The sequence below is a fragment of the Rhincodon typus genome, chromosome 6 (genome assembly GCF_021869965.1).
Source record: "Rhincodon typus isolate 14 chromosome 6, sRhiTyp1.1, whole genome shotgun sequence".
NCBI lineage: Eukaryota > Metazoa > Chordata > Chondrichthyes > Orectolobiformes > Rhincodontidae > Rhincodon > Rhincodon typus.
The window spans coordinates 4,434,863-4,457,384 of NC_063337.1; positions in this window are offsets into that span (position 1 = coordinate 4,434,863).

Consider the following 22,522-nt stretch of genomic DNA (forward strand, 5'->3'; position numbering starts at 1 on the left):
TTGGGTGGGATGGGACACTCTTCGGAGGGTCAGTGTTGACCTGATGGACTGAATGGTCTACTACTAGACTGTCGGGATTCTATGACTGTCACTGACGAGGCCTGCTTTTGTTAGGAGAGGTGATGGCCTAGTGGGTATTATAGCTGGATCTATTAATCCAGAGATCCACATAATGTTCTGGGGAGATAGTAGGAACTGCAGATGCTGGAGAATCCGAGACAACAAGGTGCAGAGCTGGATGAACACATCAGGCCAAGCAGCATCAGAGGAGCAGAAAGGCTGACGTTTCGGGCCTAGACCCTTCATCAGAAATGGGGGAGGGGAAGGGGATTCTGAAATAAATAGGGAGAGAGGGGGAGACGGATAGAAGATGGATAGAGGAGAGGATAGGTGGAGAGGAAACAGACAGGTCAAAGAGGCGGGGATGGAGCCAGTAGAGGTGAGTGTAGGTGGGGAGGTAGGGAGGGGATAGGTCAGTCCAGGGAGGACGGACAGGTCAAGGGGGCGGGATGAGGTTAGTTGGTAGGAGATGGAGGTGGGGCTTGAGGTGGGAGGAGGGGGATAGGTGGGAGGAAGAACAGGTTAGGGAGGCGGGGAGGAGCTGGTATGCGGTAGGTGGAGGGGAGATTTTGGTACTGGCTCCATCCCCGCCTCTTCGACCTGTCTGTTTCCTCTCCACTTATCCTCTCCTCTATCCATCTTCTATCCGCCTCCCCCTCTCTCCCTATTTATTTCAGAGTCCCCTTCCCCTCCCCCATTTCTGATGAAGGGTCTAGGCCCGAAACGTCAGCCTTTCTGCTCCTCTGATGCTGCTTGGCCTGCTGTGTTCATCCAGCTCTGCACCTTGTTGTGTCTAATGTACTGGGGACCTAGGTTCAAATCCTACCATGGTAGATGGTGGAATTTGAATGCAACAAAATATCTGGAATTAAGAATTTAATGATGATCATTGTCAATCGTCAGGAGCAAACCCATCTTGTTCATTAATGCCGTATGGGGAAGGAAAATGCCATTCTTGCCTGGTCTGGCCTACATGTGACTCCAGACCCACAACAATGTGGTTGACTCTGAACTGCCCTCTGGGCAGGGATAGCAATAAATGCTGCCTAGCCAGTGACACCCTCATCCTGTTATTGAATAAAGGAAAAGGAACAAATTGGCTGCTGTGTTCCCTTCGTTGACTTCATCAAGTTGAGCAATGTGTAATAGAAATGGAAATTTTTATTATGAATGTAGCATGAGGGCAAGGCAAGATAGTGGCTTGGTGATAATGTAATTGGAGAGTTACGGGTTCAAATCCCATCAAGGCAGTTGGTGGAATTTAATGTCAATGAATGAATCTGGAATTGAAGGGCTCTTGTGGTGCAGAGGTAGTGTCCCTACCCCAAGTCCTACCTGCTCCAGAAAAATGTAATGATATCTCTGAACAGCTTAATTTGAAAATTTTTGAATCTGGAATTAAAAGCTAGCCTCAGTAATGGTGGTCGTGAAAATATCATCAATTGTCATAAAAAATAAGGGGGAGCAGATTTAGGACTGAGTTGATGAGGAACTTCTTCAGCCAAAGGGTTGTGAATCTGTGGAATTCCCTGTCCAGTGAAGTGGATTAGGCTTCCTCATTGAATGTTTTTAAGGCAAAGATAGATTTTTGAACAGTAAAGGAATTAAGGGTTACAGTGAGCGGCCAGGTAAATGGAGCTGGGTCCACAAAAATGTCAGCCATGATCGTATTGAATGGCAGAACAGGTTTGATGGGCCAGATGGCCTACTCCTGCTCCTATTTCTAATGTTCTAAAACCCATCTGGTTCATTAATGTGAGACAACAAGGTGCAGAGCTGGATGAACACAGCAGGCCAAGCAGCATCATAGGAGCAGTAAGGCTGACGTTTTGGGCCTAGACCCTTCATCAGAAATGTTCCTACTATCTCTGGTTCATTAATGTTCTTTAGAGAAGGAAGTCTGGCCTGCATGTGACTCCAGACGCACAGACAGTGAGGTTGACTGTTAACTGACCTCTGAAATGGCAGAGTAAGCCTCTCAGTTCAAGGGCAATTACTGATAAGGCTGGCCTTATGCCAGTGACACCCACTTCCATCGAAAGCTTATTTAAAAATGCTGCATAAAACCTGTTGTTAATGATCCCTGGAGTGTTTACAGTGTGTAAACTCCGGCTTTCTGTCTTGCAATCACACCCAGTAAGATTAACCCACCCTCTACCAGCAATCTGAAACCCAGGCGAATCGATTAGTTTGTAATGCTGAAGCTATCATCCCAGGAGGGCTGAGTAATGTCCTGTACTAAAAGCTAAGAGCTTTGATTTGTTGAAAGGAGCTGAACCGAGAGGCGAGATGCAACTAATTGATGTTGTCGGGACTGCAGTATTCAGGTGAGAGCCCTGCAATGCTTGGGTGCAGACTGTAGCAGCTTCTTGTCTGTCTCATCCCATTTTGATCGAGAACACAGGCAGAAACCGTTTCCACTGGCAGGAGGGACAGTTGAACGCCAGGTGAAGGTAATCGGCAAAAATGAAACACAGGGGAGGTGAGGAGTATCTTAACTGAGCAGTGAGTTACTGTCACCTGAAACACACCGCCCTTTTCAAAGGACAGCATGGAGCAGTTTCAACAGGAACTTTCCAAAGTGAATTGAATAAAAAGTTATAAATGCTTAAAAAAAAATTTGTAGGGGGCCCATGTGAAGGGAAGGGTGGTAGGAGACTGTCAACTGTACTGTACTCAGGCACATCAGAACGGAGAGCCCGTTAGCTCGACAGCTGGTTTGTGATGTGCAGTGATGCCAATGCGGTGGGCATTGGCTGAAGGTCCAGCCTTCATGACCTCACACCCTTGGTTGAAGTATGGTGACCGTTGGGTTAAATCTTAGAATCCCTACAGTGTGGGAGCAGGCCATTTGGCTCATTGAGTTCAGGCCAACCCTCCAAAAAGCATCCCTCCCAGACCCACCCCTGTGATCCTGCATCTCCCACCCATCTATCTTGCACAGGGATGGATGCTATGGGCCAATCCACCTAACCTGCATATCTTTGGAATGTGGGAAAGAACTGGAGGAAACCCACACAGACACGGGGAGAATGTGCAAACTCCACACAGACAGGCACATGAGGGTGGAATCGAACCTGGGTCCCTGCTGCTGTGAGGCTACAGTGCTAACCACTGAGCCACCGTGCCGCCCAATTCATCAACAGTCAGCTCCCTCTGATGAGGAACATAGAGCATAGAACAGTACAGCACAGTACAGGCCCTTCGGCCCACGATGTTGTGCCGACCTACTCTGAGGTCAAGCTACCCTGCATACCCTACATCCGGGGAGGTTGATGACCCTGCTATACTGCTTGTTATAAAACATGGTTATAAATAATTTAAGCTATTGAAAAGTTCGTAGGCTGAAGGCAGATCAGTAAATAATCGACCATAGGTCAGAAACTACCCTGGGCATCTCCCTCTCCACTCACAGTTGGAGATCCTCAGGAAGGAGAACTTGACCTGTTTGCAGTTTTAGCTTTCTTTTCTGACCTTGTTCTGATCAAAATATTTGTCACTCCAACTGTGTGGGATGAAAAACCAGTTCTTTCAAGCTGGGATGTCACATCATACTTGGCAAGCTCGCTTGTTTGCTTTCGGCACCTGTTTGTTGAGTAAACACTTCAGGAAGCTGCAGCAGTGAGTTTGTGTGGAATCTACTGCCTCAGCTGGTTTCTGCTGCCTTCTTCTTTCAGGGCAGCCATATTCCAGAAGTAAGTCAGACGTAATTCCCGAATGCAGGAAAACAAGCCTCGGTGGGCGTTTCCCCTCCCTCAAGGCCTGGTCTTCCTCTGTGATGGGAGACCAGGTGAAGGCCAAAGTCATTCTCGCACTTTAACGGATTTCAGAGAGCATTCTGTTGTCTTGCCCTTCAAAGTGAATGGGGAAGCGATGACGCACTTGTATTTGTGTAGCCCCTCTCCCGGCCTCAGAATTTCTCAAAGCACTTTGCCGCCTACTTTTGAAGCCTAGTAAATGTTGTAGGGTTGTGATGTTGTAGTGTTTTGAAGCCTGGTCATTGTTGATGGAGGCAACGGCCTAGCGATATTATCACTGAACTGTTAATCTGGGTAATAATATTCTGGATCCGGGATTCCTGTGGCTGATGGTGGAATTTGAATTCGATAAAAACAATCTGGAATTAAGAGTCTAACGATGACCGTGAATCCATTGCCGATTTTTGGGGAAAAACCCATCTGGTTCACCAGTGTCCTTTAGGGAAGGAAATTGCCATCCTTACCTGGTCTGGCCTACATGTGACTCCAGACCCACAACAATGTGGTTGACTCTGAACTGCCTTCTGGGTAATAAATACTGGCCTAGCCTGTGACATCTTCATCCCATGAATGAATATATAAAAAAAATGCAGCAGCCAGTTCTGTGCACAGCAAGATCCCACAAGCAGTAATGTGATAACGGCTGGATATTCTGTGTCTTTGGCCACCTTGGTTAAAGGATAAATATTGGTCAGGGTGCCTGGCACTCTTTGAAATATTACATTGAGAGTTTTGTTTTACTTACACCTGAGAGGGTAGCTGGATGGGATTTTTGCCTGAATACCTCATCCTACAGTCAGCATCTGCGCCTGTGCAGCCCTCCCTCAGTAGCTAGGACTCTCGTCCTTGACTTAGAGAGTCATGGGTTTAAGCTCATTGCTAGAGACATGAGCACGTTCTCACAGTTCAGCACTAAATGTCCGCTTTCAGGGAGGGATGGTACAGTGGGAATGTCACCAGACCAATAATCCAGAGACATAAACCAACACTCTGGGGACATGGGTTTGATTCTCATTGTGGCAGAGAGTGAAATCTGAATCTAATGAAAATCTGGAATTAAAAAAGCTAGCCTCGTGCTGACCATGTAATTGCTGCAGATAGTTAAAAATCCCATTTGGTTCACTCATGTCATTTAGGGAATCATCTTTTCCTGGTCTGGCCTACATGTGACTCCAGGCTTATGGCATTGTGGTTGACTCTGGGCAATAAATGCTGGTGTAAATAGTGGTGCCCACAATCCTATGAATGAATACAAAAGAAGGCCCTATCTGCCCTATTTCATATGCTTGTCCTTTCAGTGTGTGTAAAAGATCCTGCAGGATCATTCCAAGGAGATTGGGAGAGTTATCCTCATCAGTATTTTATCTCTCACCCAACATTACTGAATTAGTTCTCTATTGGCATCACCTTGTTGTGTCTTGGACCTTGCTGTGCACAAAATTGTCTGCCACATCTCCTGCATTACCATGGCAACTGTCCTTCAAAAACACTTTCTGAGGAAGAGTCACCGGACCCGAAACGTTAACTCTGTTTTCTCCTTTGCAGATGCTGCCAGACCTGCTGAGCTTTTCCAGCAACTTTGTTTTTGTTCCTGATTTACAGCATCCGCAGTTCTTTTGGTTTTTATTCAAAAAATACATTATTGGTTCGGAAACACTACGGGAGACCCTGAAGTTGGGAATGCCGCTATACCAACACAATGTTTCTCTGATGCCAAAATAAGGTGGAGGCGGGGGGGGGAAGGTGTGGATCTGGGTGTGATGCTCTTCGGAGAGTCAGTGTGGACTCAATGGGCTGAATGGCCTGCTTACACACTGTAGGGATTCTATCTTTCTATAAATTTTTTTTTTTTTTCGAGAGATGTGGGCATTACTGGCAAGGACACTATTTGCTGTCCTTGAATTGGACGGCTTGCTTGGCTCATTTCAGAGAACAGTTCAGAGTTAATCACATTGGCATAGGTCTGGTGTCACATATAGGTCAGGCCAGGTAAGAAGACCAGATTTTTCACCCAAGAGGAGATTTGTGAACTTGCCGGGTTTTTAAGATGATTCGTGATAGTTCTCACGGTCACCATTGCGCAGAAAAGCTTTCAATACCAGATGCATTAATTGAATTTAAATTCTGTTAGCTGCCATGGTCTAATTTGAATCCCTGTGTGATATTACAACCATACACCATCTTCCCCTAAGCATTAGCAAAGATATGTCCCTACATAGCCTGAAGTGTGATTGTGATTTCTAACGTACAAGCCAAGAGTGCTGTGCGTTGAGCAGCAGTGAGGTAAATATACAACAGCAGCTCTGATAGGGGAAGTGAGATTGCAGGGGGATATTCAAAATCCAGTCCTATTCACAGAAACACAATGATTACAGCCCAAAGGAGGTTCTTCCGGCCTACTTTATCTGCACTGGCTCTGACAGAGCAGTTCACCCAGTAACACTCACTACAGCCCTGTACAGGTTTCCTTTTCAGATAATGATCCAATTCCCTTTTCAGTGTATTGATTGATCCTGCCTCCCCCACATTCTCAGACAGTACATTCCAGACCCTAACCCCTCGAGTGAACCTGCCTCCCCCCACACTCTCAGACAGTACATTCCAGACCCTAACCCCTCGAGTGACCCTGCCTCCCCCCACACTCTCAGACAGTACATTCCAGACCCTAACCCCTCGAGTGAACCTGCCTCCCCCACACTCTCAGACAGTACATTCTAGACCATAACCACTTGATTTGATGGGCAGAATGGACTATTTCTGCTCATTGTCCTATGGTTTTAGAGAAGGATATGTTAAAAAGTCCCTATCTAATCCTGGGCCACGGGTGAGTCTAATTAGCTCACCTATTACCGCCGAAGGTGATTTGGCTTCCTTAACCTGCCCCCAGAAGTAGGTCCAGGACCTCCCTCCCCCACTGTGTATCATAGAATCATAGAATCACATAATACAGACGAGGCCCTTGGCCAATTAAGTCTGCACCTCTAAACTTACTCTTAAATCTATACAAGTCACACTTAACCCACACTAGACCCATAGCCTTGAATGTTATGACATTTCAAATGGTCAACCATGCACGTTTTAAAGGTTGTGAGGGTTCCCACCTCAACTACCCACCCAAGGTGCGCATTCCTGACCCCCACCACCCTCTGAAACAAAGGCAATGACCCCTTCTACACTGTAACAAATCTGTAAAAGAACATTCTCAAACTGCAACGCAGCATTTCAAGCAGACGGCTTCAAGTTTGCTCTAAATCCAATCTGTTAGGAGAGACATCAACCATGAGGAATGGATACTAGCATTGCACCACAAGAACATTTGGAACTTCCCAAGATTTATTTGGGATGGGTTATAAATGGTCATAGAATCCCTACATTTGGCCCAACAAGTCCACATCGAACTACTGAAGAGCATCCCAATCCCCTAACCTGTAACCTTGCATTTCCCATGGCCAATCCACCTAATTTGCACACCCTTGTACTATGGGAGGAAACCCATGCAGACACAGGGAGAACGTGCAATCTCCACACAGTCGCTGAAGGCTGGGATTGAATCCCAGTCCCTGGCACTGTAAGGTAACAATGCTATCCACTGAGCCACTGTGCCACCATACAAACTCATGGTGGTTACACTCTCATGTAGTGCTGAAGAGCCCATTTGGCCCATTGAGTTTTTACTGGTATCTACACTAATCCTACTTTCCAGCACTTGGCCCATAGCTTTTAGTGTTATGACATTAGAAGTGGTCCTCCAGGTACTTTACAATGGTTGTAAAGTTTCCCACCTCACCTACCCTTCCTGGCAGTGCATTCCAGACCCCCGTCACCCTCTGAGTGAAACAAAAATCCCAAATTCCCTGTAAACCACCCTGAGGAAGTAATCAGGGGTAGAATTGGCTGGGAAATTTAATGCAAAAAACAATTTAAAACGCCCACACACTTGTTTCGACAGGGAAGACGTGAGTACAGTGAACATTTCCAGCCACAGCCCACCAGATTCGACTATGTTTGTCACATGCGTTTGAAGGAGGGAGCTGCATCTGAAACTGACTCACGTCAATTTCTTAAGTCATTTTAAAGGGGGGGGGGTTGCAAAACAGTGAAAGTGTGGATACAGTGGACGTGGAGAAACTGAGGATTAAAGTTCGAACAATGCCGCATTTTAACGGAGACAGGTATGTCCTCTCACTCTCTCTCAAACGTTTATCGTCAGCCTCTGGGTCAAACCCCCCACCCAGTGTTATAATGATAGATATTCGGCTCTGCGGGGAGGGAACCGTAAAGATGACTTGTCATTCTTTAATCGAGTCGAGCACTTCGCACAACTTAAAACAGGAGGAATGTGCCTGACGGTTGTGTATGGGTAGGTTCAGGCGTTCCTCACAGCACCACGGACCCAGGTTGGAGTCTACTCCCTGCCTACACAAACAGAAAGAACTGCGGATGCTGTGAATCAGGAACAAAAACAGAGATCACTGGAAAAGCTCAGCAGGTCTGGCAGCATCTGTGAAAGGGGAAAAGGAAACCAGAGTTAACGTTCCTCAGAAACATTAACTCTGAGATTTTGTTCCTTCACGGATGCTGCCAGACGTGCTGAGCTCTTCCAGCAACTTTGTTTTTGTTTTTTTCACTCCCTGTCTATGTGTGATTTGCACAGTCTCCCCGTGTCTGCCTGGGTTTCCTACTGGGGGTAAGTATGGACTCGATGGGCCGAGTGGTCTGCTTCCATGCTGGCGGGATTTTTAGCTACAGAGCTGTTTTTTAAAAAATGCTGTTTCGTTAGCCCTTGGGAGAGTTCATTTCTATTTTGGAAAATCATTTGTTTGATCAAAATACGGTCAGTTTATGGTTGTATGGGTAGGGGAGGATGAATTAGATCAATACCCTAAACCGTGTATGCAATCCACTCCCAAGAGTCTTTAGGTATTGTCCCTGCCCCTGAGCCAAGAGGGCTGGGTTCAACTCCCACCTGTTGTAAAATTGTCTGAGCATATTACTTACGAGAGAAAGGTACATAGTCTGTGATAAATTGGCAGAGTGCGTGAACAGACTGTTGTTTTACAATCTTTCTCGCCACCCTAAACTTTTAACTCCCAAGCCCAACTTTGCTTTCAACTGGGATATGGTTCTGCTGTTGCCAGTTTCAATCCTCCCATGCCCCATCTCCTTTTATTGAAGGTGGACAAGCTATTCGGCCATGGAAGTTCAATGGAGGCCCGCACTTGTGTCCCATTGGTCACAAGTAGGAGGGGAGGGTCTGCATGAGTTGGGGAGGGAGACGCCAGAGATTAATTTGGACTCGGTTTGCTCACACATGCTGATGGGACCAGATTAATTTAGGAGATCAGGTCAGCATGACCAGTTGGACCGAAGGGTCTGTTTCTGTGCTATAGATCTCTATGATTCCATGACTATGAATACACCTCTGGAGCAGGTGGGACTTGAAACCAGCTCTCTATGCTCAGAGGCAGGGTCATTACCACATCACCATAAGACTGTTGGAGTGGATTGTATAGACTGTCAGTTAATCTGTTATTCCAATTCCTGTATCTCTGTACAAACTGCTCACTTGCTGGATAAACATTGATTTGTTTTACATTGAGTTTTCCTTTTAAAGTGGATCAAAAGTGTTAAATAAGTGGCATAGACCAGGTTAATGATGTTCCCCTTGAGGTCAAGGACAGATTTGATTGAGATTTTAAAGGTGATTAAAGGGATTGATAGAGAAATGCTATTTCCCCTGGAAATAGGAGGAATCAGCTTCTCGCAGAGGGTCTGTTGAACTCTGTTCCTCAGACAGTGGTGGAGGTTATTGAATATTTTTAAAGCAGTAGTCGGTAGAAACTGAACTAACCAGGGAGAATGAGGATAAGGGGGGATTGTGGAGTTGAAGCTATAATGAGATTTCTCACTAATTTATTGAATGGTAGAGCAGGCTCAATAGGCCAAATGGCCTATTCCTGCCCTAAATCATAATGTTCCCAGGATACAACTTTAAATTTAGAACTCAGTCGTTACGTGGCACCAGCATCAAGCACTTGTTGCTTAAAGAAATAGTGTAGAGTAATTGGATACTTCCAAATTGAGATTGACAGATTGCTTTCTTGTTCACTCACAAAATATGGGCATCACTGGCAGGGGCAGTGTTTATTGCCCATCCCTAATTGCCCAGAGGCCAGTTAAGAGTCAAACCACATTGCTGTGGGTCTGGAGTTACGGTATAGGCAGTTTCCTTCCCTGAAGGACATTAGTGAACCAAGTGGGTTTATTTTCTCATCAATTGGCAACAGTTTCATGGTCATCATTAGATGCAGATTATTTTTATTGAATTCAAATCCTACCACCTGTCACTATGGAGATGTGAATCTGAGTTCTCACAACATTATGTGGGTCTCTGAATTAATATTCTAGTGATAATACCATTAGACCATCACCTTCCCAAAATCTTGGAAAAATATTGAAGGTCATTGAACCAAGAATGAGGTTAATATGTGGATCAGACGTGTTGTAATTGAATAGTTCTTGAGGGACAGAATGGGCTTTTCTTGTCTACGTGGCCCCTCAAACAAGGAATAGGGAGCAGGCTGGAGAAAGGATTGCACTGGCATGACTGAACATTGCATGTGGTATTATCCTTATCATGCACATTGATACTGTTCTTTATTCCAGTTAGCACATTATGGGCTAGATTTTATCTCGCACCCTTGTCAACTTATCAGGAAAATGACACCCAGTGTTGTTTTTAAAAGCCTGCAGATCAGGGATTGGGTGTTAAATGAAAGCGAAATACTCCAGATGCTGGAAATCTGAAGCAGACAGAAAAAGTGCTGGAGCATGTCTGGCAGCATCTGTGGAGAGAGAAAAGCAGAGTTAACATTCCGGATCTGATATGATTCTTCTTCAGGATGGATTAGATGTTAAGTGACAGACAAGGTTTTAAAACCCTAATTAAGCCACACCCAAGCTAACAGTAAAGTTGCCATAGTTATACCAGCTCATAGAGCTGCTCTCTTAGTAGAGAGACAGAGAGAGACAGATGACTGGTGATGGTTTAAACTGACAGTCACCAGACCCCATGTGACAGGGGAGGTTGGGAAAGAGAGTCCTTCATGGTAACCATTGAGTCCATACCTACCCTCGGAGGGAAACCTATGGGGAGACTGTGCAAACCACGCACAGATGAGGAGTAGATTTGAACCTGGGTCCGCAGCGCTGTGAGGCAACAGTGCTAACCCCTGAGTTACTATCTTCCCTCATGTGACTATCAAATGCATTCCCCCTGCTTTAGGCTCTGCCTATGCAGAATTGAACCCACGCTATTGACATCACTCTGCATCCCAAACCAGCCATCGAGCCAACTGAGCTGACCTAGCTATTTCCTCTGAAGTTATGGAGGCTGAGGGGGCGACCTTATAGAGGTTTATAAAATCATGAGGGGCGTGGATAAGGTGAATAACCGAGGTCTTCTCCCTAGGGTAGGGGAGTCCAAAACTAGAGGGCATAGGTTTAAAGTGAGAGGGGAAAGATTTAAAAGTGACATAAGGGGCAATTTTTTCACACAGAGGGTGAACTTCTGCTGCCAGAGGAATTGGTGGAGTCTGGTACAATAACAACATTTGAAAGACATCTGGATGGGTATATGAATAGGAAGGGTTTAGAGGGATAAGGGCCAAATGCTGGCAAATGGGACTAGATTAATTTAGGATGTCTGGTCGTCATGGATGAGTTGGACCAAAGCGTCTGTTTTCATGCTATACAACTCTGTGAATCTATAACTTGAACCATGGAGACAGCAGCATAAGGCAAGTTTGGTTTTCCCAGGCATGTGAGTTATCCGAAATTGGCAGCTGCCCCAGAGAATGTCAATCACACATACAGTTGCCAGTCTCTGGAGACTGATGTTTACTCCCCTCAATGGCAAACCTCAAACAAATGGAGCAAACAACAATATAACATTCCAGCTGTGACCTGCTTGCCATCTGGATGCCAAGTGTCTGCCAATTTGAGACATTGGCGGGACACTTACGAAAAATGAGGCATTTAACAAAAAAACATATTACACAAGTTCAGGAGAAAATGTCTATTAAAGCAGTGAAACTGTGAGAGAGTAAAAACGTGGCATTTCAGTTCTACTCATGGTAACGTTCAGTGTAAAAGGCAAACCCCCCCCTCCCCCTCAGTTATTTGTGTCTGGACTTTTTGTCCATCCCTAATTGCCCTTGAAATGAATGGCTGGCTCAGCCATCTCAGAGGGTTGTTTAAAGTTGGCTAGCTCAGTTGGTTGGCTGGCAAGTGTGCCAGGCAGAGTGTTACTGGGTTCAATTCCTGCACCATGAAGGATGGCATGGTGGCTCTGTGGTTAGCACTATTGTCTCACAGCGCTAGGGACCCAGGTTCGATTCCACCCTCGGGTGACTGTCTATGTGGAGTTTGCACATTCTCCCCAAGTCTGCATGGGTTTCCTCCGGGTGCTCCAGTTTCCTCCCACAGTCCAAAGATGTGCAGGGTAGGGGGATTGGCCATGCTAAATTGCCCATAGTGTTCAGGGATGTGTAAGTTAGGTGGGTTACACATGAGAAATGCAAGGGCAAGGGGTTGTGTCTGGGTGGGATGCTCTTCGGAGTGGTGGTGTGGACTTGTTGGGCAGAATGGCCTGTTTCCATACTGTAGGGATTCTATGACTCTACGACTCCCTTTCTCGACCTCTCCCACACCTGACATGTGGTGGCCCTTAGGTTAAACCATCACTAGTCAACTCTCTCTAAGAGAGAATGGGACTATGTTTGTTTAATGAATATAGATTAGGTGCTTGCTTTTGATCTGTGCATCCAATGGGCCAAATAGCCTTTTTCTGTGCTGTAGACCTCTGTGACTCTATACATTGCTGTGTGTCTGGGGTCACACCTAGACCAGACTAGGTAAAGACTGTAGCTTAGATAACAAGGTGCAGAGCTGGATGAACACAGCAGGCCAAGCAGCATCAGAGGAGCAGGAAGGCTGACGTTTCGGGCCTAGACCCTTCTTCAGATTTTTCTGTGTTCATCCAGCTCTACACCTTGTTATCTCAGATTCTCCAGCATCTGCCGTTCCTACTATCCCCAAAGACTGTAGCTTTCCTTCTTTAGAGGGATAAGTGATTCAGATGTATTTTTACAATTGATAATAGCTGCACAGTCACTAACATGGATACAAGCCTACGATTTCAGAGTTTAATTAATTGAATTTAAAATTCCACAAACTGCTGTGGTGGGATTTGAATCTCTGTTCCCAGGAGGATTTAACTAGCCCCCTGGATTACTTCCCAGTGATGGTCTCATTATGCCACAGCCACCTTCTGACTGCCCAGAGGGCGGATGTTAATTTACGGGTTTGGTTTTGTGCTTTGAAGCTGGGCAGGTGGAAGGAGTACAAATGGGTGATCACCAAGGGGATGAAGTTTATGAGGGGATGTGCAGGAATGTAAAGTTGAGGTTAAGATCAGATCAGCCGCGATCATATTGAATCGTAGAACACGCTCAAAGGGCCGAATGTCCTGTTCATTTTTCATATGTTTGTGTGCTCTAATTCACCTCCATTGTCCCAATTAATTTCCATCGCCCATCTATATTTTCATTGTCCCACCTCAATCCCCATTACCCTATTTAATTTTCATTGCCCCACTCATATCCCCATTTGCCCCACTTAAACCCAGTTGCCTCACCTGTATCACATTGCCCTACCTTTGTCTACATTACTCCATTTAATCTCCATTGCCCCAGATATATTGATTTTGGCTGAGGGGTGTCCTTATAGAGGTTAATAAAATCATGAGGGGCATAGATAGGATAAATAGACAAGGTATTTTCCCCAGGGTGTGGCCGTCCAAAACTAGACGGGATAGGTTTAAGGCAAGAGGTGTAAGATTTAAAAGAGATCCAAGGGCAACTTTTTCACACAGAGGGTGGTGCCTGCATGGAATAAGCTGCTAGAGGAAGTGGTGGGGGCTGATACAATTACAACACTCAAAAGGCATCTGGGTGTGTGAATAGGAAGGGTTTAGAAGGATATGGTCTAAATGCTGGCACATGGGGCTAGGCTTATTTAGGATATCTGGTCAGCGTGGATGAGTTGGACCGAAGGGTCTGTTTCCGTGCTGTACATCTCTACGACTATGACTCTATACATTCTCAATGCCCCAGGCAAAAGCCGCTACCCAGGTACATCCCAATTGTTCCACCTTTACTTACACCCAGAACCTCTTCTGTAAATACCGACAATCTGCCTCCTTTTGTTAATTGATAAACTGTCCATGAAAACGTCCCTCACCCTGACTAAAAACTTTAATAAGTAAATTCCCTGTGTCCGGGATTAATTTTTGAACAGGATTCTAATTACAAATACAAACATGGAAAACAAACATTGTAATCAACCACATGTAGATAAATTGAAAAGCGGAGTCCCTCCAGTGCAGGAGAGATTAGAGAGTTAACCCTTAGTCATTGTTCATGACCTACGCATCACTTTCTAGACTTTCCAGTTACTCTTCACTATTCCCTCCGATCATGTGCACGGATTTCCTAACCCTCACCATGTTAGATTTGCTAGCCACCTTCCTGTTGTCCTGTTACCTCCAAAAGGATTACATGGGATATAAAGGCAGGGGAAACATGTTAGGAGTGAGGAACACCACAAACAGAGGTTCTCTGGTGAAGTACAGACTTCAGCAAGGTTTCTTAAGATCCAAGTAAGGTTTCTTAAGATCCAAGTACCTTTTGCTCCACCTTGGGTACACTTGTCACTGACAATTGGAGGACCAACCTCCAATGGTCTATTTGAAACCTCCCTCATTGACACCGAGATGTGGACACACCACTGGTAGTCATACATGTCCATGATGTGTCCTTCTCGACTTGCTGACAGTCTTTGACCTGCTGACAATCTTTGACCTTCCTTCCTCCTTCAACTGTAGTCCAGCTGGGTGGGACTGTTTGACCTGTATTCTACTATTATCTACCTAATTATAGCCAGAAATCCAATGACTTCCCTTCCCATTCAGTTATCTCGGCGTCCCCCAGGGTCTCTTCTTACATCCACTTCTATTTCTCAGCTACTTGCTGCCTTGGGCAACAACATCTGAAAATTTGACTCCCATTTTCACATGTACATGAATATCATCCAGTTCTACCCCATTGCCAATTCTCTAAATAATCACTGTTTCTTAATTATCAGCTATTCAGTATTGGCAGATTTCCCCTCCCTACAGGGCATTAGTGATCTAGATGGATTAGATTCTTATTATTGAATTCAAATTCCACCCTCTGCTATGGCAGGATTTGAACTGAGGTCCTCAGTATTAATAGTTTAGTGATAATACTATTCAGCCATCACCTTTCCACTTGAAAAGCTTCTACTAACGTAACACCACCTTTCAATTGTGCAATGTATTGCAAGCCTGCTTGATCAACTGAGCTAGCTCATCATGTTTGTCAGAGCAGAGTATCAGGCATTTAGCACAATGTGTACAGAATGTATTTTAAATATTTAACTGAGAGCCAGTGTGGTCAGGGGACACAGGCGGCGTAAGTAAACATTATCTGTGCGTGTTAAGACACAGGCAGTGGAATTTTGAAAGACCTCACATTTATAGAGGGTGCTAGGCCAGCGAGAGTGTGTTGAAATTGTCAAGTCTAGACTTAGTAAAGGCATGGATGAGGGTTTGAGCAGGAGAGGAGCTGTTACAGAGGTGAAAAATGGATGGTCTCAGCGATGGTCGAAGTCTCATGCTGGGGACGAATAGGTAACAAGTTTGTGGAAAGTCTAGTCCACCGTCAGAGAGTTGCCAAGGAGAACGATGGAATCAGTGGCAAAGGAGTGGGCAGGGACTGAAGGCAATATTGTTGACTTTCAAGTGCCCTATGAATAATAAATACTGGCCTGGCCAGTGACATCCATTTCCAATGGATGAAAAAAAAACATGTTACTAGTCTAAAGAGCTCAGGCTAATGTTCTGGATGTGTGGGTTCAAATCCCAGTATGGCAAATGATGAAACTGGAATCCAACAAAAATTCTGGAATAAAAAATAAACTAGTCTACTGGCAACCATATAACTGCTTTTATTATAAAACATTTCAAAACCTTTTAACCATGCAACTGCACTTTATTGCTGTCAAACTCATCTCTTTTACTAATATCCTTTAGGGAAGGGAATATTGCCATCCTTACCTGGTCTGGCCTACATGTGACTCCGGTCCCACAGCAATGTCGATGACTTTTAATTGGCCTCTGAGCAATTAGGGATGGGCAACAAATTATTATTGATGCCCACAAAGTGATGGCCTAGTGGTATTATCACTGTATTGTTAATCCAGAGAGCCAGATAATGCTCTGGGGAAGTAGGTTCAAATCCTGCCATGGCAGATGGTGGAATTTGAATTCAATAAATGTCTGGAATTAACAATAGAGCCAGGAATGCTTATGAGGCAGAAAAGAAACCAATTGGCCTGACAAGCCTGTGCTTATTCAGACTTTGCTCGAATAATCCAGAACGTTCCGACCATCCTGATTTCACCCCTCATTAAAAGTGGTAATGATCTTTGTCTTGATTTCTCCCTTTGAGGAAACACTTTGTGCTTTAGCCTTGCTGTGTTTAATACAAAATCCTCCAATAATCTCTCCTCACTTCCTTATTGGTGAGAATTGATGAATTCTCACCACTGACTCCTCAGCCAGCTGAAACAATCTCTCCCTCTCCACTGCTAAAGCTTCTAGTAAATCTTCTTCTTGGCTCCAATGATTCAGAATTTTAGACAATTCCTCCGTGTTTTCACAATACCTGGAGGACTGGGCAGGCAGTGAAGTGAAGCTGATGTTGTAAAAGTGACAGCCAAGTTTGTGCACAGCAAGTTCCCAGTAGCAGCAGTGACACAACAACTAGATACTCTGTTTAAGTGATGTCGTTGGAAGAATAAATATTGATCAGGACACCAGGGAGACCTCCACTGATCATTCTTCAAACACTACCTGGAAGGTCTGGCCTGAAAGATGGCATTTCTCAGAGTGCAGCACATCCTTTGCCTGACACTAAAACTTCAGCCTTTAAGAGTAGGTATCAGTCTGTAACTTAAGGACATAAGAATTAGGAGCAGTCTCTTGAATCTGCTCCGTGATTTAATATGTCATGGCTGATCTCCTCTCGGCCTTCACTCTACTTACCTGCCTGCTCTCCATAACCCTCTAACTGTTACTAATTAAAAATCTGTCTCTCTCTCCTTAAATTTATTCAATGTCACGGTGTCCACCGCACTCTGGGATAGTGAATTCCACAGATTCACAATCCTCTTGAAAGAAGTAATTTCTCCTCATCTCTGTTCTAACTCTGCTACTCCTTAGCCTAAAATGCTGACCTGTCACTCAATGACCTCTTGAATCAGCTCTTGCACACTTCTCCACTGCCAATAAAAGAACTTCATCTCCAAACTGGCAGCAGAGCAGAACTCCTGAGCTGGAGCTCATCCATTCCATCCATTTCTTCTCTTCGTCTCCCTCTCCTTTTGCATTTTCTTTTCTTTTTGTTTTTACCTCCTATTCTTGGGCGGCGCTGGCGATGTCTGGGGTGAAAACCAGCGCGCACTCCTGGCCTCAGTGTGGACTGGGACTCGGACTCAGACTCCCAGCCTCGAAGTGGTCTGGGTTGGAAGGACTGTTATTGTGAACTCTTATTTCTCTATTTTTCTAATTTATTGCTGGACTTTTTATTTAATTTTTCCTTAAGAAGCTGCACCTTGGTACCTTTGTACCTAAGATGGCACCATGAGTGGCGACTTGTAAACTTTTCACATATGCTCATGTGAGTACATGTGACAATAAAGCTCATTCTAAGAAGGGCATGATGTGGGCAAACCAAGACACCCAGTTTGGAATTGGCATCATATCATATGATGTTTCACCGTCGTGATGATAACTTATACGGTGCATTATCTTCCTCTTTTGTTTTGAAAACAAGAATAAGAATGAACAGTAAATCAGATGTCTTCTCATGTTTCTTCCCTAAAGAATTTATTGCTTTAGCTTTTGGTTTTGGTGTCTGTTTGAGTACTGGGAGACAGCTTTGTGGTATATCAATTTGTCTTAACCATGCCTGGTAATGAAGGCAAGGGAAGAGTAGGTCAAACTGGTGAGGGGACATTTTTCTGATTCAGCGAGAAGAGGAATGCAATCAGATCAAAAAAAAATTATGAGTGGAATTTCTTTCTTGAAATATATACAGCTAGTCAGGCAGAGTTTCTGTTTCACAGATTAACACCAATTTAATGTTCCTTGGCTTCATGAATCAATGACTGAAGAAAACAAATTATAAAACCATATAAACACTGACAAGGTGGCCTATCAGAGCACCCTACCTTTCCTTTATTTCAAAAATATACTTATTCATTAAAATATCTCTGTATATATACATAGTCGCAAATGCAGTTTGGTTCTATAGTAGCGTATCAAGGAAACAAACAAACATTGCAGTTGACTCTATCCAAACAAATTCAAGACACACAGAGATAGTAGGAACTGCTGATGCTGGAGTCAGATAACGCAGTGTGGAGCTGGAGGAACACAGCAGGCCAGGCAGCATCAGAGGAGCAGGAAAGCTGACGTTTCAGGTTGGGACCCCTCACATATACAACACTATATTTACATGCATTGATACGCTAGGGACAGTCCAATAACTGAGCGGACCCCCATTTACCTTCAGCAGGAAGACCTCAGACCGTGGTCTTTCCCCATTGTGCCTTGGTAGCAGCTGCCCCAAGCTTTAGTGTGTCCCTCAGCACGTAGTCCTGAACCTTGGAATGTGCCAGTCTGCAGCACTCATTCGGGGTCCACTCCTTGTTCTGGAAGACCAACAAGTTTTGGGTAGACCAAACAGCGTCTTTCACCGAGTTGATGGTCCTCCAGGCACTGTTGATGTTTGTCTTGGTGTTTAATCTGGGGAACAAACACCCTAATTGCGTCAACTCTTCATTAGAGCTGTCCAATCAAGTCACTCCCCTGATTTCTCTCATAGTCCTGCATTTTTTTGTTCCCTTTTCAGGTAAGTGTACAACTCTCCTTTTATGTACAGTTTTGGTGGGACAGTGGTTGCAGTGGTAATGTCACTGGCCTAGTGAGTCCAACATCCCAGGCTAGTGTGTTATTAACATGGGTTTGAATCCCACCTTGGCAAGTGAGAATTCAATAAAAGAATTCAATAAAATGTCTGGATTTCAAGTTGTAACTACTGTTAATTTTCATAAAACTGCTTCATCAAAATAAAACAAAGAACTGTGAATGTTGGAAATCTGAAACAAAACAGAATGTGCTGGAGAAACTCTGCAGGACTGGAAACCATCTGTTGAGAGAAAAAACAGAATTAACATTTCGAGTCCAATGACCCTTTGTCAAAATTCAAGTTTCTATTTTTGTCTCTGGCTCACTAGTGTCCTTTAGGGAAGGAAATCTTCCATCCCTATCTGATCTCCATGTGACTCCAGACCCACAGCAATGTGGTTGGCTCTTAAGTGCGCCCTAAAATAGCTGAGCAAGTGATTCAGTTTGAGGGCAATTGGGGGCATGATGGTCAAAAATGCTGGAGCAACCAGTGACACCCACATCTAGAAAAAATGATCAGATTTCACACTTCTGTGCATTGAACTCCTTTTCCATTCACTCCATCTATCCCTGTTGATTTGATTTGATTTATTATTGTCACATGTACCTAGGTACAGTGAAAAGTTTTGTTTTGAGTACGGTATAGGCAGACCATACCATACAAAGTGCATTAGGGTAACAGAACAGAGCGAGGAATACAATGTTCCGGCTGTAGAGAAGCTGCACAAAGAGCAAGGTGAACATTTAAATTTAAAATTTGAGATGTCCATTCATAAGTCTAATAACAGCTGGGAAGAAGCTGTTCCTGAACCTGATGTTAATAAGGATTGGTTAGCTCAGTTGGCTAGGCAGCTGGTGTGCATTTCAGAGCTATTACCGACAGCATGGGTTCAATTCTCACACTGGCTGAGGTTACCATTGAAAGACTCTCCTTCTCAACCTCTCCCCTCACCTGAAGCATGGTGACCCTCAGGTTAAACCACCACTGGCTGTCTCTATCTAATGTGAGAGTGGGACTATGGTGATTTTACCTTCATTATCTCCTGCACACTGTGCTTCCTATTTCCCAGCAGCTCTTACACAAACATAGAAGTTGCTGGAAAAGCTCAGCAGGTCTGGCAGCATCTGTGAAGAAAGAATCAGAGTTAAAGTTTCAGGTTTGGTGACTCAGAACTTCCAACAGCTCTTATTTAACTCCAAAGAGGCCCAATGCTTGGACACATTCCTTTTGCCTGCAGAGGACAGGTATCGAAGAGAATGTATGGAGCTTCTAGCCAGTGTAAAAGAACGACTTTGTGATCCTGGCTGATAACCTTATGTTGGTTTTTAAGTGTATTTTTTACAGAAATGCCTTGTTATGATGATGGCAAGGGCACCTGATTTGTTATTTTCTTGAGTCAAGAGAGAAGAACAGACCCCCTTTCTTAATTGAACACCCTCCCACTGTTTGTCATAGCAAGGTAACTTAAAACAAAGGATCCTGTCCATCAGTGATTTTTTTCCATGATGCTGTAAGATATCAGAGCAGAAGCTAATGCAGGCACTAAGGGCTGAATATCCTCCTTCTGTGAGTCCATGAATTTGGCCCACCTTTCGATGAGAATGTAGGAACTAGGAGCAGGAGTGGGCCATTCAGCCCCTTGAGTCTTCCCTGTCATTTGATAGCTTCAACCCTTCAATCCATTACTAATTTAAAAATCTGTCTCCCTCCTCCTCAATTTTAATTGGTGTCCCAGCATCCGCTGCATTCTGGGGAGTGAATTCCACAAATTCATGACCCTTTGACAGAAGTAATTTCTCCTCATCTCTGTTTTAAATCTGCCACCCCTAATCCTAAACCTCCCATTCTAGACTGCCCCACATGAGGAAACATCCTTTCTACGTCTACTTTGTCAGTCCCCTTTAGCATCCTAAATACCTCAATTAGATCTCCACTCATTCTTCTAAACTCCAGAGACTAAACTGGGCCTGTACTGCTCAATCTCTATTCGTAAGAGAAGCCTGTCATCTCTGGAATCAATCTAGTGAACCTCCTCTCAGCTGCTTCCAATACAATTACATCCTTCCTCAAATATGGGGACTGAAACAGTATGCAATACTCCAGGTATAGTCTCATTAATGCCTTGTACAGTTGTAGCAACGCTTCCTCATTTTTATACTTTATTCCTTTGGTAATAAATGCCAAAATTCCATTTAACATCCTTATTACCTGCTGTACCTACATACTTGTATTCTGATAGCAAATATCCATCAACATTTAATCCATTTAACATCAATTAATGTTTGCAAAAGAGATTAAGAACTTTCACTGTTTGCATGAGGAAGTCTGTCTACTCCTTTAAGGCCTGCCTCTGGTTTTGGGGCTATTATCATTGATGGAATCGTAATGATGAATGGATGTTTCTCCTTGTGGGAGAGATCAGAACAAAAGACCGTGGTTATAAGATCAGGGGCTTCCCAAATCTAGACAGAGATGAGGAGAATTTCTTTTCCCTCAGAGGGTCATGAGTTTGGAATTCACTTCCCAACTGATTGATGGAGATGTGGGTCTTTGAGTATTTTTTAGGTGGAAGAGAATTGAACCTTAACCAGCCAGGCAATCAAACAAAAATGATGGAGAGGGAGGTAGGTGAAAAAGTAGGTTGAGGTGACAATCAGATCAGCCTTGATCTTACAGAATGGGCTAGAGGGGCCAATGTCCTACACATTCTCCTAGTTTGTGTGTCATCCATCATAGAGTCATACAGAACAGAAACAGACCCTTCAGTCCAACTAGAGCATGCCGACCATAATCCCCCACCTTAGGGAAAAAATACCTGCCATTCATCTTATCTGTACCCCTCATGATTTTATAAACGTCCATAAGGTCACTCCTCAACCTTAAGATGCAAGATGTGCCGACACTGGATGACTCCTTGTGAGCTCCTTCAGCAGATCTAACTCTAACATTTCTTATAATTGTTCTACACTTTTAAACTTAAGTTCTACTCTAGCCTCAAATAATGTAACCTGCAATGTAACCTGTATGTCTCTAAGCCTTTTTGATCGGTACATCCTTTGCATGCTGTGATCTGCCTGTACCGCTCGTAAACAAAGCTTTTCACTGTGTTTTGGTACACGTGACAATAAAATCAATCAATCCTACGCTCCAGTGAAAAAAATTCCAGCTTATCTAGCCATTCATTATAACTCAAACCCTCCATTCCTGGCAGCACCCTCATAAATTTGTCCTGAACCTTCTCCAGCTTAATAATATCCTTCCTGTAACAGGGCGACCACTGCTGGACACAGTATCCAAAAGAGGCCTCATCAACGTCCTGTACAACCTCAACGTGACGTCCCAACTCCTATACCTGAAGGTCTAAATAATGAAGGCAACCATGTCAAACACCTTCTTAACCACCCTGTCTACAGCACTACCCAGGGTCGTATTTTTAATTAAGTCCTGCCCTTGTCTGTTATAACAAAATGCAGTGCCTTGTGTTTATCCAAATTAAATTCCATTTGCCACTCCTCAGCCCATTGACCCCATCAATCAAGATCTCTTTGTAATCTTAGATATCCTTCTTCACTGTCCACTGTACCATCA